Below are 16,778 nucleotides of genomic sequence, written 5' to 3'. Positions count from 1 at the left end.
CTACTCCGCATGAAAACTTAAAATTATACTAAGTTAAACTATATAGCTATATATAGCGATATATAGCTATATAGGTAATAATTAGCAAGTCGTTTGAAATTCGAATTTGTAGTCATTAAATTCTCCGAAAAATATGCTGCTTTAGAGTATAAATGTTTTTAAACACTTAACGATACAAAAAGTAAAAATATATTTGTTCTGTACATGTAATATTGTTTTATAACTCGACTTCGAATTTTTAAAAAAAAATATTTTCAAAAACGCTAATACTTTTTGAGATACAGATTGTTTAAAAATTACCCAGGACATATTATAGTGATTGGTTTGAATACAAATTATAATATTTACTTTTAATATGTAAATTGCGCATACCTACATGCGACTTAACATCAATCGACCGCACCTGCGATATTTATATTTATGTACCTACTTTATATTGTATACTGGTCACTGGGGTACTGCAGTTAAATGTATAGCATATTTGTGCACTATATAAACGATGCATAAAATTGATGGCAGTAATAATTAGACGTGTTGTAAAAGAATTTATTTTAATAAATATGCTAAAAGAAAAACGATTTAATGTTTTTCTGGTAGGGAGTATATATAGGGACGGATCCAGGGAGAAGATCCCTAGTGCAATTATTTGAATGTACTCCACGTCTCCACTCAAACATTTATCTTGTTTATTTTAAAATGTTATCCAAGTATCAAATCCATCACATGTTTTTTTGGTAAATAATCATTTTTAGATAGTATTATATTATCAAATTACTAGATTATAATGTAATTTAAAAAAAAAGATAAACTGTGTATGTGGGTCTCTGATGGTAAAGTATTTGACCTTTGGCCCTCTGCATCCGTCCCTAGTTTTGAGTTATTACAAAAATTATCTCTGTGGTTATTGATGCATAATGTATTATGATTATAATAAACTTATCTATCAGATTAATAGTTTAACAGCATATGGTTTATCAGTGACTGCAGTTTTGACATGCACAACGCACGCGATACTTTATGATTTTGATTAGAAAAATACACCACAAATTAATTTCACACGCAATAAGGTACCCATCTGACATCATGTAGGAAGTATTAATGTATTAGAATATATATATTTTATATAGGTAGTTTTAGAGATCTGCAGGCAACGGCAAGGTCTCAGTTCTCAGGTGTCAGTGTTCAGTTTGATTTTAACGGTTTATAAGTGTAGAGTATTGCTAGTACAAGAGTGCCCTGAGTAATATCAATAATATATAGGTAAAGGTAGTTGACGCTTGGCAAGTCCATACAAATGATAATTATAATTGTGTTACTTAATTGGAAATATTGCATTGGTTTTTTGATTAAACGAGGCTCTGAATAATTGACTTAAGTCTGAATTTCACAATTATGTAGTCATAGTTATTTTAACTTATGATACTTATACTAGTTATAATTATAAGTACATATAAATTAATAAAACCACAAAAGCCAAAACCATATTTTGAGCAATCCATCATAGCTCCCAAATCCCTCATTAAAAAATACGCATTAATTTGAACGGCATAGCATATGATAACTTAGGGGACTATTGTATAAAAATGTCGAATCTTAAATAAACATTGAACATTTTTTATGTATTTATAACTAGAAATAATTTGCCGATCTTCGTGATTTTGATGAATTTTGTCGACATTTTTAACTTCAGGCATTCTTACAAAATTTTGTGGATTAACGTTCAACTTTTTTTTTAATTTTCACAATTTATGAAGAACTTTTTACTAAATTTTCAAGTTTTTTGACTTTGCGAAAAATTTTTTCTCGACAATAATTTTAAAAAAACTAATAAAACTAGAAATTTTCTTACGCACTATAAAATCTCAATAAGAATTGCAACATTTAAATCGCAAAAGATGATTTTGAAGAAAATCGAAGCATTTCTACTGTCTCAAAAGGCGATGACAGTTACAAAAAAAAAAAAAAACACATGTCATTGTAAAATCAATACATTCATCGCTCTCCTGAACTCCTCTCAGAACCTATAAAATCCAGTGCGGTGGTGTATAACATAATAATATAAGTATCCCGATTTCTGAGTATCGGGAGTATTGTTTGAACTTGCAGATAGTTGATTGATTCTTTACACGCCTTGCAAATATGTGTATATTATAAACGACCTATGCATGATAATCAATTCTTGTCCTATATACATGTAGTTTATATTGACGAGGTGGACAGGTGGTGCTGCGGAATTGCAGATAATATAATATAGCGATATACATAAATAGGTTTGGACACACAATTATTATCTTGTACGATCGGCGGCATAATAATAATTATAATATTATATTATCTTGCACACGCGACTGTACTACCTAATACCTATATACACCTATATAGTGTGTGTATACGACTGTAGTAGGTGGGTACACGTGTTATTATTATATCCTATACACAGGTATAATAACATACGATAGCGGTATCGTCTGCGCTCACGTGACTATAATATAAGGGCCGAGACAACTGTAGCAGGTATATAATAATAATAAATATAATATGCCCGCGAAGAAAACGACGTTTATATAATATTATCATTATAAAGGAGCAGGAGATTGCCGAACCGGACACAGAGGCGGATGACGCAGCTACGGCAACGGTCTTCTTCTTCTTCTTGTCCGTCTAATCTGACCGCGTGCGCCATCGTCCGCGGGTGACCTGTTGCAGAGTTCAGACCCGGAGGCTGCGCACGTATAGCAATAATAATATGTTGGTTTAGCTGCCGCCGCAGATCAGCTCGTGTTTGTGGGGCCGACGGCGTGTGCTCACAATTTTTTTTGCCGCTCCTGTATAATGTAATTGTTCCTTTATTAGGTGACTGCAGCAGAGCACCTCGGCTGTCCGCTACCGTGAACACTATGTCATAATAATAATAATAATAATAATAATAATAATGAGTCTAGTCCTTGGATTGAGCGAATTATTAAGTGGAGGTGCTCAACCCGACGGTTTAAAATTTTTGGTTAAAAGTGCAAAATTTATTTAACACAGATATTTGTCTCCACACACCCCCTCTTTCATGAATTTTAAATACTGCATTTCAGTTTAGTTAAAGCATTTTAACTTTACTATATTCCAAGTATACTATATTTAACTATGTAACATGTAAGTGAATTTGGATTTATATTTTATGTTCGAATTATTTTTCAGAATTTTTCCAAATTACATTTCATTTATTCAATGACTTAAAAAAGTCATTTTTAATTTTATATTATTTCCATTTTGATAGCAATAATACCTACAACCTACATGTTTCTGTAGGAAATAAAAAAATATAACGATTAATGATAATAGCATAGTTTAAACGACCTTAATTAATTGACGACATTATTACCTATGTCAATTGTAAACTCGATTCCATAGATATTTTATAACACAATAGTTTAATCTACATTTGTACACATTTGTGTACTATTAAAGTAGGAAAATAATAAGTGTGGTACAATATAAACCAACTATAATTTTAAAAAAAATAGGAAGGAATTAGGTAGTCTAAACCACAGAAAAATCACAAAATAAAAATAGTTTAATATTATATTTGATAGTATGGTAATTTGAGTTTTTAACAGGTATGCGTTGGACCTATACACAAACAAAACATTCAGAAGACATTGAACTATTCCCAGATGAATACTTGGACTTCTATCTTTAATTCATTTCGAGTAAAAGTATCGTTGCCAGTGATTTCGAAGATGAAGTGCAGTTTTTAATACCTACCTAAATATAACTAAAAATATTTATAATTATTTGTATAGGTTTCATTTTTTAGATTTTTGATAAAAGGGCACATTTGAATCAACTTTGAACTTGTATAGAATGAATCAAATATTTTTACAGAATCAAAATTTGCTATAAATACTGAGTACCGTATAAATAATGAGGATAAAAAAAAATTATCTACATACTTATTATGTTTTGGAGGTTATGCAATTTTATATAATTCCCCGAAACGTCACCTATTGAAACATTTACCAACAAAAAGTAATTCGAATCACTATTACACGCAACAAGAAACCAGCAAGTATTAACTTGAATGAAATTTAATTTATATTCTAGTATTCAAAATATTACAACAATGACAATCGAATCTAATACCTGGTGACCGTGCTCAGCTATAGTTCAGACTTAAATTTAAATAAAACCCAAAAAACGCACATAATTTTTTCCAGATATGAGACCTTGACCAATGAGTTGCTTTTATCAAAATTCCCCAAGTAACGAACTTCTGACAAAATCCAGTTTGAGAAAAAAAAAATGTACAGGCATGAAATTGTTGCTCAGTTAATACCGGTAATAGTATAGAATAATAGCTATTCCCGAGTCATTGCATATGCACTTTTAATATTTTGAATGGTTTCAAAATTTGAAGTTCCGGTTATTGGATCTGTAGTAGTTGTAGATCTATAGTATAGTACAATCAATTATAAACAATGTTTATACTGTACATTTTGTTGATACCGTACCGGTTCTTCGTACACGATATTTATAAGTTATACCTAACCATGCCAATATATTTTTTAACGGCTTTTCGATGTCAAAGTACGAATATAGCTAATATTTGTTGAAAAAAAAAATAAATTGCTGTTTTTCCGAAATAAAAAAAATAATATTTTCTTTAACGTAAGGTATTAACTTTTCTGCAGTTTCACTTTCCCAATGACAGGTTAGGTTATCTCGTCGTGGTCATCATAACATATCGGCCAGGTACCAGATTTAAAGATGTAAGGTGCTGATATGAATAATTTTTGAAGATTTTTAAGAAAATACATTTATATATTTATACCACTACATAATAATATTATTTTAGTAGCAAGTAAGTACCATTATAACATTCAGATAATAATTTATTTGCTAAGAGTTAGTTTAATATCAAGTATAATTTTCACATATTAAAGAAATGCAAATAATTACGTATAAATTACTATGACTTGGATTTTGAATAGATATTATGCTTTTCGATTAATTGTTTTTTTAAATGATTTATAATCTTTTAAGAACCACAGAGTTGTATTTTTAAAGTTTTGGTAAAAGCTAAAAATGTAATAAATATATTTGAATAGATCAAAAAATAATTTTGATGCTAAATAAATAATAATTGTTGTGTTATTTTAATAATATATTTAAAGTAGGTATTATAGATTCGTCTAAATTGCGCTCAAATTATCTACGTCTATACATTTTTGTAAAATATTTAGCCTTTTGAGTATTCAAAGAAAATCAGTTTCTAACTAGTTATTTGATTTATTAAAAAAAATACTTTCGTTTTAGCCGTATATAGACACATAATACATATAGTTATGAAGAATGCAACATAATAATATCTAAAACAGTTATGTTATTGATCATTGGACAAATCATGAGCTTATGCCGTTATTGGTCCGATCTCTCTATCAAATGATTATATAGTATATACTTATACTTTGGTGAAATCGTTGGAAATGTAATATTTTTTTCTGAAAAAATAGTATATTATTTTAGATTTTGCTTACCTAATTACTTTAAAAAATGTCTTAAATATTCTAAAGGTTCTGAAAAAATGTCTCTTATGATAAGGCCATAACCAAAGGATATCAATCATACTAAGTCCAGAATTTCAATTGTCATGAGCTTAATAATTATTTACTGTTGTTATAATTCAGTTGGTATGTGCATGTGTACAGTGTATACATTAGGTAAGTACCTATCTATCTCAAGATATATAAATTATACAGGCACAGCATACTTTAGTAGCTTTATCATATACATAAATAGACATTTTAAAATTCTTCGATATTTTCAAAGATGGTCAAATATAAATGTATAATGATATGCAATAGCTTAATTTGGTTTAGTTGAATATATCATCATTAACTTTTAAATTATAATTTTATTGCATAGCAAGTTACCCCTGGCTGCAGGTTTCCCAAACTTTCTAGACACACTGCACTATATCCTATTATATTAGATTTGTATGCAAATTATATTACGCACAATAGTTTATTTATATTTCCAGTTCAACAGTATGTACTATTATTATTATCGAAAATTATCACATACTATCGTATATGACATCCGCGTAACTGTCACATATCAGTTTTTCGTTTTTTTATTATTATTTATATTTCCTTGATATTGGAAAATCGTTTATTAGGTCATTGACAGTATAGACCAACTATACATTTACTTATATAAAAGAATATAAGTATGTATACCTAAACAACATAATGTTGTATAATATATTAAGATTCTTATATTCAAGATAAATTATATATGAACAGAAATATGATCTAATATGAATCCATGATTGGGTAATGAATCAGACATCAATAATAAACTAGTGGAGTATGACTGTGTAAAATTAACTAGTTACAAAAAGCCTACATTCGTAGTCTTCTACAAATTAAAATTTTTTAAAAATATTTTGTTTAGTGTTCTAGGCTTTCTGAATAAAATATTTCTCACGTAGATAAAAATTTAATGTACATCATTTATTCTAATTTTCTGCAAAATTTTTGTACTTAGTTTTTAAGATTACATTTTATAATTTTTAATAAACTCAGTTGTTATGGTATATTTTAAAATTTATTGAAAACTCATTTTATTATAAATATACAGTAGAATCTCGATCAACCGTCATTCTTTTAACCATCCCTATCTGTGATCAGTCATTACTCATTTGTCTAAAAACTTTTAATAAATTTAGTCAAAAAAAACTTTTTTACTGAAGTCAAAATTGGTAAAAATACACTCCAATAAAAAATTAAATCAAGGTTGAAATTTTATTTTGGGGAAAAATTGGGTTATGAAAGTCCATTTTTCTGGGTTATTGTAATTAATTTTTTGCCCTCCCCCCCTAGAATCATTCCCAAGTGCCACCTATGGACTACCCACAAATGTCTGATTTTAAATAATTATTGTTATTACTTTGAAAATGTTTACGAATTATTAAATACATTGATAATATATTATTAATTATTGCTTACCTAGTCGTTACTATAATTTTCAAAACATCATAAAGTGATTTTATACACACAATAGTATTATCTCAATCGTAGGTAGGTATACTTGAAGTCTAATAACTCAATTAAAATTCGTTTGAGTTATAACATTTTGACGTATCGACATTTAAAAAAAATCATGTTTTTCTACAAAACACCCCTATAAAATAGCATAAAAAACCTAATGAGTATTTGAAAGTGCAGGTAATCTACGCTTACAAATTCTAAAAATTCTAAGAAATTCATGTATATAAACACATATACAACGTATACACGTATACAAACACACACACATATATATATATATACGCTTGGTGAATCACCCTTATAAACATATATGATAATAATAATAATAATAATAATAATAATACGACGATGATAACAATATTGTGACTCGGATGAGCGCGTTGATCGGTGGAGAAAAATCGGCGGCACGGAAGGGGCGTGTTCATGCGAGCCGCGAAGAGTGGCACTAATATCCCGGCGAGCGATAGTGCGGCGGCCGCGAATTAACAGTCAGCCGGAGAACACGATATAACGTCGATAACGGACAGTCGGTCGGGACGCGCATGTGACCACAACAGAATATCGCGCCGTTTATTTTTGTTTCTCCGTGGTTCTCTGATAGTTTCGTCGGTGTTGCGGTGCTCCGTCTCGTGATTTTCCGCTCGCACAAGACCCAAATGTACCTGACGATGTACTACAGCAGTACAACGTAATAAAATCATAATATTATTATAATAAGGGTATAGCACGGTATACCAGACGACGACTGTTGACTATATTAGTGCCACCTCGTATAGACATCGCTCTGAAGCAGCGGAGCAACTAGAGGGGACGTCGTCGCCACGCCGGACGCCTACATTTAAGTAAGTGCCGACGATGGCGTTACCTTGATAATAATAATAATAGTAGTCGTAACTGATTTTTTCGATTTTGTAAACCATAATAATAGGGAGGTAGATAATTATTTTCCTTTTACTTGTCAATAATAATTTATTCCAGCCAATTATTTTATGATATATCAGCTTATTTTTTATTTACATATGTAATTATGCTATAATTATACATGCTATATAATAGCTATATCAGACACAAAACGATTAATAAATCAATAAAAAAATCACTAACGGATGCATATCTAAAGTTAAGCTTAGCCATCTAATTCTACCATTTTTAATCTACGAATAATTGGTCACTATGTTTCCATATTTATTTAAACACAAACTCTGAGATGCAACAAGGGTTTTATTGATAGTACAGAGAGTCGAGGTACATGTATCTGTTTGATCATCATCATTGTATATTATTTATTTGTCATTAAGCATTTCTCAGGATAAAATCTACCCATAAGGGGTGATTCACTAAACATTGTCATTGTCACCCCGTTTTCTTTATAGTGATCAATCTATTAAAATTCCAATTTTTGGAATTTCAAAGAAAGAAGTTTGTATCACTATAAGACATTCCTTGGATTTAAAGATAAAAAATCTAAGTACCTAAATGAAAATATGGTATTTTTTAAGTACCTGTACTTAAAAAATAAAAATACATCCGTATAAAATAAATACATTATTAAAGGAAAAAATTAAGGTGAGCATACTTGGTGAATCACCCCGTTATCATCAAAGCGATGATATTTTTGGCTAAATAAATTAAAACCCTCTTGTTTTGAACAATGGTCATACCTAAAATAATCTTATACAAGTTTAAAAACCATAGGTAAAATATTATTTTTGATGAAGACAAAAAGTGGACATATTAAAATTTTACAAAACAATACAGGTCCTAAAAAATATTAAATTTACTTTTAAATTAAAATCTGTAAAAATTAAAACAATTTCTAAGACGATCTAATATCTATGAAGTATATTGTACAATATAGTATATACGGATTATTCAGCTTAACTATATAGTCTATAACTAATAATAATATGTGTAATCAAAATGTTTGAATTGATTGTTATTTATAAAACTAATAAAACTATGATGATTACTAACTAATTTTACCTAGTTGGCTAGGTATAAAGTTAATATACAATTTTTATTGCATTTTTCGTCTATTATTATAATTAATTGAGACTATATGTAGCTGTTTTAACAGTTTAATAATAATTTAAAAAAAAATCTTGTATGCTTACAAAAATGGGAATATTATCATTATTATTGAATTAATTTTGGTTGACATATTATTGTGTATGCCATCTCAACACTTTATAAATATATTTTTTACGTGATTTACATTTCTTTTAAAAACTTAAAACCATACTATAATAAATTGTCTTAATTGTATACACGTATAAGTCAATAATTAATTAATATACAATATAATTATTGGTTAGATAACAGACTTAAGTTAATAAATTTAACGATTTACTGTGAATGTGATACATTATAATATCAAGTAATAATACTAGGTAAATAATACTATAGGTATTTAAAATGATCATTTAGTCGTATTGAGCATTCTATAATATTAATTTAAAGAAAAATCTTATATTATAATAAGAATTGTATTAAAGACGTTCACTTCGAAAAGATGCTATATAACGTTATTCCCATCTAATTGCGTTGATAGATAGGAATAGGCACTGGAATATTAATCATTTTTTTAACTAACCCGTAGACAATAAACACAAATTTTAAATTAAATTAAATTAAGCTATATCAAGTGATCACGTATTGTTATTAAAAACTATCGCACACTTTCACTGAGATCTACGTGAGTCGTGAATACAAATAAAGTAAAAAGAGTGCTCACGTTTTGGTTTGAGTTGCAATTAATTTCATACAATATTTGTGTTTTTACTCATAATATTATAATAATAACTGAAATATAATTATTATATTTTATATGAGAATTTTTCTCATAGTATTGTGCAATACGAAACGTTAGGATTGCCGTAATGAATGTATACAAGTAACTAAGAAAATAATAATAATGTGTTAAGTATGAATATTAAAAAAAAAAATACCAAACAATGACCTTATGTAATCTCACAACATCTACTGTTAAACATTTTAACTGGGTAATGAAAAGCGAATATACATTAGGTCACTATGGTTGAATATATTATAATATACTGAAATGTGCCTAGAAAGTTTGGAAATCCTCAATTTGTATATTATAACCGAGATTATAACCTATTGAATATCGCATATTCGCATATTATACATGTGACTGTTGTCTGTTAATGATTAATTCAATTTAATTAGCGATTAATGCGATCGCAATGTATACTTAATACTTTCAATTCTTGGTAATCTCTGATCACTGCATATTTTATTATTATGAACGTGATATCCACTGCAAGAGTTAAAAATATTCTAGAAATTTACTGCACAGTGTCGGCATAATTGCAAAAGTTAGAATTTAGTAATGAGTAATGACTAATAATGATAGGCAAGTACCATCTTAGTAAAGTAATAGGTAGCTTAGGTTTATTTTAAAGAATTGATAATACTTAAATAATCAAATAAATTTAGTTTTTAAGATATGATATTGTTTAACCATAAGAAGTATCTGCAGATATCAATAATCTAAACTACGAAAACATATTATATTATAATGATTAAAGAGTAATTGAGGATAAAAATTAAAAAGTGGTAATAGTGTAGATACAACTATTCAAAAAAATAAAAATAAAATATATTATTAGTTCTTACACATATTGCAAATACATACACATATTTGTATATACATAGTAATACTTGCATACATCGGTGTCTTAATCGAATTAGAACTAAATTTACATAATTCTATTCAAAAAATGTTGTAATATAATAGGAAATGATTTTTTTTCTTTCCCGTTGAGACTTCGTAATAATATGAAAGTTTTACTGTAAGTATTATATATCTATAATTATTCGACTAAATATAATCATGGGATGAATTAAGGTAAACTTCAAATAAATTCTTATTTTAAATTCTAATTACTATAAATTAATGTGACAATGTATAAAATTAGATGTAGACCAGATGACGTCAGTATTTTACGATTACCATGTTTACGTATCATGTATGGGTACTATAGTAGGTATAATTTATATGATAATACATTAATACCTAATGGAATATAGATCTTCCTAATTAAAAATCTTGATGGTAGACATAAATACGTGCTACTATTTAGTATTTAATATGCAGTATGAACACTGACCTGCATTTATTCATTAATATATAGAAAAATATCAGAATACATATGAGTTAATGATTTTGGTTCGTATTTTTAGTAGATTATTCGCCGATAAGAAGATCTCTGATGAACACGCTGTACATAAAAGTTGACAAATTCTCAATGTCTATGGGTAGACAAATAGAAATACGTTTCATTTATTTTTTGTCTCTCAACAATACGAAGTATGTAGGCAGATATTCATAACATTGTGTTTCAATTAGTATACGTACCACATTCTAGGGAAAAATGATAGGAACTATAACATAACGGATCCATATATTATACAAAACAAATGGGTTGTTCAGTTGTTGTGAGAAGCGGCGGCATCGATATTTCGCCAAAAACTAAATACTTATGTATTTATCCTCAGACGTCTCGATTAAACGGTTTCGTAATAACAATATAATACCTCAGACAGCCGCCATACATACCTGCGGTTTATTCCGTTTTTCGTAATACCTAGTAATAATTATTTGTCGAAAATCCGGTGACAAAAAAAAAAAAAAAAATTTAGGTAAATAATATTAGATACGTACTTTTAGGCTGTATATGCTCAGAAACGTACCTACATAAGATATGTGTTTATGTTTCGAACGACTTATGGGAATATTATTATTGTTATACATGTATAACGACGCGTCTCGCGGAGACCAGACGGAAAATGTTACGTAGCGGATGATAATCGTCTTCAATATTGTCCGGAGTGTATAACGGTGAAAGCATTTCGACTGCAATTTACGCGAAAAATACCACCGTCGATAATTTAAATATGTACGTTTACCTACATATAATAACGAATACAATACCGAAAAAAGAAGTGCAACCAATTGATATTTGCCGAAGATATCTTTGCGGTCGTTTTTTATTATTATTATTTATTATATATAATTTTATTATTTTTGCTTATTACGCCTATATTGTAAGTATATACGCAACATCCCGTTCGTCCGCATGCATACGCGATAGAACACTATACGTGGTACCTATAATATATAGGTAGGTAGTTATATGCTCTGGTTTCGAAATATCTGCCTAGTGGTCACCACCATTGGCCATAACAAAACCATTTTGCTTCGGGTCGTGATTGAGTTGAAACGCCAAATAATACCCAGCCGATTCCCGATTTTTATTTTATTACGATTAATAATATTATGTTACTGCAGAAGGTGCCACAATAAATTATTACAATGCATATAGTAAGTATCTACATATATATTATATTATGTAGTCTGCTTATTATGTTGTTACTAGTTATTGTGTGTTTGTAAAATATATGATGATATGGACGATAAATGAATACCATATTATATATAATATAGTATACATATATATTGCGTGAGAACCTCCAAATCGATTGTTCTAGTTTCTGGATTTTGGGTCATACATTATAATGTACTGTATAATACTATTAGTACTTTAGACAATATTCAGTTTATAATTTATATGGTAAGTACCTGCACTCAAAATTTGTATCGACGATAATTAATACAAATATATTTTATTATACGAGGATATAGAACAAGCAAAAACCTAGTACCTACAACCTATATAATATATAAACTAAGTATAGATACAATTGAATGTAGTTCATTTGACAATTGATACCTAATAACATACCTATTATAATATAAACGCCTCGCCGTATAGCGTGTTGCTGAAAAAAAACCGATCTGTGCTGTAACGATTAACGGAAAAAATAAAAAATAAAAATTGAAACAGTTTTGTCTCAAGACTCAACAATAAAATATATTTTAATATTAGGAATATTAGAGTAGTTTTAAATCTATTTAAAATTATTATTTATAATTTATGTTTGTTAGTTTTTCACTTCTTATTATTTATTCTATAACGTATTCACCATGTATTCTGTAGAAAAACAACAAATAAATGTGAAAAGGATAGAAAAAATATATATGTGCAAATTTTGATGGAAGGAACCATCTTAACGGTGGGGTAGTTTATTGTGAAATTTTGTATAGAAAAATGTAGCTCCTTCGTTTAGAACTGTTTGGTTAAACATTTAGGGTTGGACGAGAGTTAGTTTTTCTACTGTAATATTTTGAAATATTTAAATTCTATATTCGTTGAATTATTAATCACAAGTTTATAATAATTCATAGTAATATTAATAAGTATTAACATGTGAATCGGATGGTAATTATTGTGGCCCCATGTGGCAATACCACTGGAAAAAACATGTGAATCGATGAAAGCAATTTATTTTGTAATAATGAAACGTCACTTTAAAAATAAAATAGTATTACGATGATCAATATTGGACATCGCACTCATGATACTGATTATTCGGGAATAAGTTATCTGTAATATATTGAGATGAAATAAATACAAACACGTGTAAGAATAGTAATCAAAAAGATAATAATTTAAATGCACAACAATAAATAAAGAGATGTCACTGTATACAACAGTTGGGCGATATAATATTATCCTATATATTATGTTACATACATATTTAGATGAAAGAATTATAGCTATATTATTATTATTTATAGGTTTTAAGATAAATTTTGACTATCCTTACTCGGCAATCGGCAATAATCGGTCGTCATTTGTACAGGATCCAAAGAGTAGTTAAATGAAATTATTCAACATTACTAGATAGATTATGTCGTATCTAAAAAAACTGTAAGATCTTAATTAAATAACTGGTTGCTGGAAATTGTTTCGGGAGTTCTATATAATAAAACAACTCAATAAATCACATCATCAAAGAACATTTATTTTATTGTCTGATTCTGATAGCAGACACATTTTGTATGTAGGCTACGTTATTAATGTTACATTATACAGTATAACCTAACATAAGTACTTAAGGCCTTAAGGGTATATAACGGTTATACCCTTAACGTTAAATTAATGTTGTTAAATTAAATTATGATAAATGATAATTATATATTTATATGTGTTGAATGATAATGACTAGGTAATTCGTGTCTTAAGGTGAGATGAAACTAAAATGTACCACTTATAATAAACTATACACACATTACTAATTCTGACATATTATAGTATTGTGCTATTGCAGTGTACGTTTTATTCGCATAATGCTCTTAACGGTAATAGTAAAAATATATTCTTTACAAAATCACTAAAATCTAATAATAATTTATTGTCAAAAAATGTAAATTGTAGGTACCCATACCTACTGCCGTTTTTGTTTGAAAAGAGTTGGAAATTTAACTGGTTAATGAGTAATGACCATTGAAAACCATTAAATATTATATAATATGTTGTAGTCACTCCGCTGGGGCGTTTCTGCAGTCCGTCTTATCTGTCTTTTTATTTTTATTTATTTTTATGAACCAAAAAAAAAATATGTATATATTATCATTATAAATATTCAATAATGTTTAATAATGTTACAATAATACTTTGATGTTCGTAAAAATACCGACCAAGTTCGATCCTATAACGGTAAACACGGTTTTACGTAATATTTAGAATAAAATGTTCTAAACATTATATAACTTTGAAAATATTTTGTCCCTTTTTTAGATATACCTTTATAGAAATTTAAAATTTAAGAAATTTTTAGTTTTGTTTTATATAGGTATTAGAAAAAAACTTGAAACTTAATTAGAAGGTTCCTAATACGATGTTAATTAGCAATACAAAAATATTTAATCACGACATAGTCAACATTTTTTTTATGAGCTTAGTAAGTAAGTATTATAGTTTTGACGTAATTGAATATTTAAATTTATTGTGTTATAATTAAAAAATATTAATCGTAGAGACTTGAAACTTTTTACTATTAAGCTGGTATATTTTTATTTCTCATACACAATACAATTTTCAAAATATTAAGACTAATAATCTTAAGTCATTCTCACTTATTCTCGTCGTTCTACGGCAGGTAGTGTTGACTTCTTTGTTAATAATAATAAATTATGCAAATTTATCATGGCAATACTATTATATAAGAAAAACATGTATGATGTTTAAGAAAAAAATTTGATTAACCTTCCAAATTATTAATAGTCAGATAATTACTCATATATTATAGACTATCCAGTATCCTTCATTTGATGTACTTCTACTGTGAGCTTCCTCTTTCTTTGACATCCAGTCATTGTTAATTCATCCCTTAAATCTGCTTATTGTACACTTAGTATAGATTATCAATATTAAATATCATCCACAAATGTTATTAAAAAAAAAACCATCTTTAGTATTACATAACAATGAATGAAAGGCGAGGAGGAAGCTCATAATACAGCCACTCGTACACAAACTCGTTTTTCGCTTAAAATATTTTATCAACAAAATATTGAATTCAAAATTAAAATATCCATTGAGTAGGTCACTCTAAATTTACACAATGATAAGGTAAACTCAAAACCTACTAACTATATACATACAGCAGACTAACTTCCCTAGTTTTTTTTTTAATGAATCGATATTCCTAATGAATAATATTCAGCCATAAAAACACATTAAAAAAAATGTATGCTATCGTTCAAAAAAATACAAATCTTAAAAATGGTAAATTATACTTTTAAGGAAATAAGATGTGTTTACATTTAAAAGAATCACTTTGTGTAATGCATTGTGATTTGTTCTACATATTTTATTCAAATTTTGATTTTTAAGATTTTTAAGTATACCCAAGACCATATTATCAAATTTCTGATATTTTCTGTATTACTTAAGGATAGTTCTGTGGTTATACAAACTTTTATTTTTCATTGAGAACGAGTCACAATAATTTATCAATATGATTTTTTCCAAATGGTCCAAACGTACTTTTCCAATTTGGCATTGGTAAATAATATGTCGTGGGTGGTAGGCCATATGGAAAATTAGTCTTTTTTCAGACTGTTTGGTAAAATAATAAGTAGTTCACAAACTATTACGCCATTGCAAAGAATGTCCATTTTAGAAAAATGCAAACATTCAGTAGAGCCTCAAAATACACTACTTAGATCTTATATGATGATGATTTAATTAATTTTATTTTTATAATTGTAACAAAATATTGTAATATATATATTTTTTACAAAATCCGTTAAATAGTTATATAACATAATAACTAATTTTGCATATTTTTATGAATTAAAATATAATATGTAGGTATACAAAAATCAGTTAAAGATACTTATCGTAGTAAGAAACAAGCAAAACTAAATGTGCACAATATGAGTGCATAATAGCACTCATGTTTATAACAATTATATAATAATAAACTTAACTGTAGGTACCTACTCAGGTGTGTTAAAAGCCAGCCAAGTGCCCACCATACCGAGTATTCGCAGAATCCTGACTAAAGCAATTTTTTTTTAAATTATAAATTAATGAATACCTGTGTGTTATTTATATATAAGTACTTAAATTTATGTAAAGAAAATACCGCACTAGTTTTCATAGAACTATATGACGTGTGCAATGCTTCTTAAAATACCAAGAACGAAAGTCACGTGGATACAAAATTAAAACTGGCGATAGCTTTCCAGTATCTATTGGCTTCGATGATTGGTCGTAGTCGCCTTCGAGACGTTTAGTTATTACAAGCCAAACCCACTTTCCCTCCAAAAAGCTAAAGCTAGTTAATTGATTGCCTATT

At 28.1% G+C, this 16,778-nt stretch overlaps 1 protein-coding gene across 2 annotated transcripts in view; it reads left to right on the top strand.

Moving 5' to 3' along the window:
• Positions 1-7,518: 7,518 nt before the first annotated feature.
• LOC111039840 overlaps positions 7,519-16,778 on the top strand; it is a 47,799-nt gene continuing 38,539 nt past the window's right edge. For both annotated transcript variants that reach the window (XM_022323485.1, XM_022323486.1), the window contains exon 1: positions 7,519-7,885. The gene's annotated coding sequence lies outside the window, so the exon portion shown is untranslated. The remainder of the gene's footprint in view (positions 7,886-16,778) is intronic.

This window comes from Myzus persicae, unplaced genomic scaffold, assembly GCF_001856785.1.
Source record: "Myzus persicae strain clone G006 unplaced genomic scaffold, MPER_G0061.0, whole genome shotgun sequence".
In the NCBI taxonomy this organism is placed as follows: domain Eukaryota; kingdom Metazoa; phylum Arthropoda; class Insecta; order Hemiptera; family Aphididae; genus Myzus; species Myzus persicae.
The sequence above is the reverse complement of the archived record's forward strand: the minus strand, read 5'-3'. Positions and strand labels throughout refer to the sequence as shown.